Below are 4,290 nucleotides of genomic sequence, written 5' to 3'. Positions count from 1 at the left end.
TCGCAGGGCGTGTATTGCTTGAAAGCAGCTTTTGACGCGTTCGACCCGAGTTCGAAACCGCCTTTTGCCGAACTCTCTCTTCTCCCTTTTCCCAACACATATGAGATGTAAACTGTACCGCCTATACCATAAAGGTCTCTAGCGTTATATTTTGACAACGAACTAAAATCGAAACCATGATATGGCTTTGTGCCTTTATAAAACACCACAAGACTTTAATTAAGTATATAGGCATTCTGTTTGTAGCATGCCCCCCGAACAAGGATGAGACTTTTACTGGTGGTTTTATGATGTTTAATCCTTTATAATCCTTATCCATTCACCATATTACCAATGTAAGAGCTGAAATGTATACAAAACATGATCAGCTAACATTGTTCACATTCACATGCTGTCTTACATTTGTGCAAAAATGAACATATTAACAGACAAAATGCTCATATCTCAACTAATTACATAACGTAGACTAACCATGTTCCGTACAACAACGATGTTCCGTACAGATTAACTTTAACCGCCGATCGCTGAATAAATACTTTTAGGTCATACACAAAATATCTGTGTCGTCTTCATTTCTCCCTCTTTCATACCCGATCAAAACAGAGACACTCCAGCAGTTTGTTCCAGTGATATTTCAGTAAGTTTGCCAGGTACGCCCACTTCGCTTGAAAATTGCCCGTGGGCAAGCTAACCTAGCCTATACTTCAGACAGCGGCTTGGGTGGGGAGACAACTAGAGCAGCGAAAATGTACATTTCAATTTCATTTATGCTTTTCCCAGTATAACAGTCTTTATTAAATGAATAATATGTTATCACAAATTGTTAAATATATTACCCTTTTGTTGACTAAATGCTGTGAAATGGGAATTTTTAAACTATTGCGGCCGATGATCGTTTGGCGCCACTCTCAGGCAGCAAAAAAGGCAGCACGTCTGTCAGCAGTGCAGTGATGATGTTTATATTCATAAAGGGTCAATTAAGTTAATATTAACATAAATTGTTACATGATTAAATATTTTAACATTCAAATTGATTCAAGTTAATTTTCCATTTTCGCCGTTAAAAATAAGTTATTCAATCTGTACGGAACACCATTATAAGCCTGTACGGAACATCGTTAACGCTTATCATCTTCCGTACACAGGTGGAGGAGGTAGTTTTCCCCACTTTTCTCAAAAACTATTGGTCCAAAAGACATCAATCAAAGTGTGGACCAATCAATGGGTATTCCCCCGGAGCATGATCACACAAACATGCTAGTCTTGCTCTCAGAAACGGAGGAGTGGTCGCTGACGTGCGGTGATAGGCTAAAAGTGTACGGAACATGGTTAGTCTACGTTACCTTTTGCCTCTTCAGAGGGGCTGCAAGTATAAATTTGACGTTTAAACACGGCTCCGCGTCGAAGTTATTGCCGTATTTGAGATGACAAGCTATGCTATATACTGCGCTAGCCAGGGCGCGCGCGCTTCCAAAAAGAAAACAAAAGCGTGCAGCTTAAGACCGGAAGTCAACCATCTCAGTACAAAAATTTCAAAATAAAAGACAATAACCTTCTCTGTGACAAAATATACTTATGGTTATTTACACTCCCACCAAATTATGAGAGTTTGTTATATCAGGATAACAACAACGAAGAATTTTCAACATGAAATAACCATTTCTCTTAATTAGCTCATGAACATTCTAATATCAGAATTAGCTTTTGCACAGGACGCTCTACACTAGAGAGCTTATTACTGCGTTGACCTTTGTTATTCAGTCTCTTATCTCCAAAGGAGATTTTCACTCTTCTCACGAGTCCGTCCTTGCCGCTTACAGTCTCCAGGACTCTGGCAAGTCTCCATTCACCTCTGGGTGACAGTTCATCAACGTCCAACACAACATCACCTACTCTTAGATTTCTTTTTGGTGAGTGCCAGCGCTGCCTAGCAATAATGTTGTGCAGATACTCGTGCCTCCACCTGCACCAGAACTGCTCAGTCAAAAACTGCACACGACGCCATCTCTTTGCTCCATACAGGTCCTCCTTTGGGAAGGCACCAGGTGGGGGCAGTGTTGTGCCGAATTTCATGTGGAGCAGTGTTGTGCCGGATTTCAACATTGGATTTGGCGAATTGTACCTCTGATATAAATAAAACACCTTAATGCATTAATGAATGTGTAAAGACTCATGGGCGGATCTAATCCGTGGGGAATTTGCATATCATAATTAATAATTGGTAATTAATAATTATTCATGCATGTTTGGATTAGATCAGTCTTACATGTTAATAAATCTCCCGATAAGGGAGGATCTGTCATTTTACCTGCATGCATGCATGTGAATCCTTGAAATTAACCACAAGTTGATTGCAATTAATTACACGGACCACGTTTCACAAAACAGGTAAAATGAATTAGCTCAATTGTCAGGATAATATTTGTGGGGATCCACCATATCATCTTACTTTATAGGATTTCAGGAAACGCAATTCTCTGGCCAGAAGAATTGGGTTTCCCGCCCTATAAACACAACACATACTCTTTAAGGTATTTTTAATTTTAGTAAGCTTGTAGCATAAGATCTTTGGCACTTAAGGGACTTGAAACTGAGCAAAGAGACAGTACATCAATCAAATGAATATATAATTAATTTAATAGAGGCATGACTACTTATGTATTTACTACGGTTACACGGAATATATGTATTTACAAACACATAGACATCAATGAACAATACAATAAGACATCAATGAACGAGAAATGCGTAAAGTTTGGACAATGGATAACTTACACGCATGAGCGAGTAAGAGAGAGAGAAAAGGGGAGGGGGAGAGAGAGAGAACAGTGGCAGAATTTCTCCTAAGACATTCACCTCTCCGATTACAACACGAAACATCATCTTAAAGCTTCTTAGAAGCTCTATAAAGAGATTATACTTGCACAAGTTATGTTATGGTCTCTCTCTGTGTCGAGGCATTCCTGTACGGCCCTGTCTGGCCGCGTGAGCTGAGTCCTTTGTGTGTGAGGAAGCGTCACGTGGGCTGCTTGGCGCGCGTGTTGAACGGAGGTTCAAAGTCTTTGGGGTGACATTACCAAAGGGAAATAGTTCGGCTAAGTTCGTTTCACTTCGTGGAAGTGAACTGAGTCAACTACGGAAAACAAAACTTTGACTAACAAAAAGAAATAAAGATCTCTACGGGGAAATCACGCGGAGTTAACGTTACATCTTTGCATGGCTGGTGAAGAAGCGCGTGCGTCGCTCGGTCCGGCGCGTCACGCGGTCACGTGCGCGTGTTTCTCCTTCAAAGCGAGCGCGCGCTCGTTTAAAGGTCCCTTGTAGATGGACTTGCTGGAGAGATATGTCACGGGGTTTTCTTTTCAATCGTCGATTGGAATTAAACACAGAGACTTATCTAAACTGAAAAACACAAACTAAACTAGAAACAAATAAAAGAAAGGCGAAGAGCTCGCCCGGAGGCGAGACGTTACATTATGACACGAGGACAAGGGAGGAAGAGCGCGAGCGGAGGGGGGGAAGCGTCATTTATCACATTTGGAGAAATCCAGCCTCTTCCTGTCGGCTTGGCCAATTAGAGGGTTGGAATTCACAGGCGGGACTTTGGGTTTTATGGCTCTTTGTCTCAGAGAGAGACATTTGAAACCCTAATTTCGTCGGGTGTTTAAGAGCAGAATCTTCACAATTATTATAGTCCTATGTGTCACAAAGTTTTAGCAAGATGTGATATAAATGGCTAAATGGGAAACGAAGACCTCCAAAACAGTCCAAAAGTCCTCTAATAGGTCAATGTGAATAGCGCGGGAGCAAAAGCAAGTGAATAAAAGTCCATACCGTTTATGTTGTTTTCGGCCTTCTATAGTTACAAAAGGGCCAAAACAGTCCATACCGCAGTATGTGAAGGGCGGAGTGGGCTCTTAGTGTTCTGCAGGTAAGTCACTCATTCTCTGACCCTCAGGAGCTTTGCGGAGTCTGCGACAAATGACACACTGGCGGATGAAAGAAGCAACGGTTCTGCTCATCCCTGGGATCCAGTAGCCACTGGATCTGATTTCATTTTTCGGTGAAGCCTTTTCCTTGGTGTTTTACTTTGTCGTGACAGTGAGCTATTATGAGTTTGGTCACATGATGTTCCTTTGGAATCACAATAGGGTGTTTGAAAGAGTCTTTGATAGATGAAAGTCTCCCTCCGACCTTGATGAGACCGTCTGTGTCCCTGAAAATGTCTAAGTGGAACAGTTTGTTTTGATGTGGGAGCTGGTTGCCTTTGTTTAATAGTTTTATCTCTTT

The sequence above is a fragment of the Rhinichthys klamathensis genome, unplaced genomic scaffold (assembly GCF_029890125.1).
Source record: "Rhinichthys klamathensis goyatoka isolate OS25496 unplaced genomic scaffold, OSU_Roscu_1.1 h1tg000145l_1, whole genome shotgun sequence".
Lineage (NCBI taxonomy): Eukaryota > Metazoa > Chordata > Actinopteri > Cypriniformes > Leuciscidae > Rhinichthys > Rhinichthys klamathensis.
Note: the sequence above shows the minus strand (reverse complement) of the source record.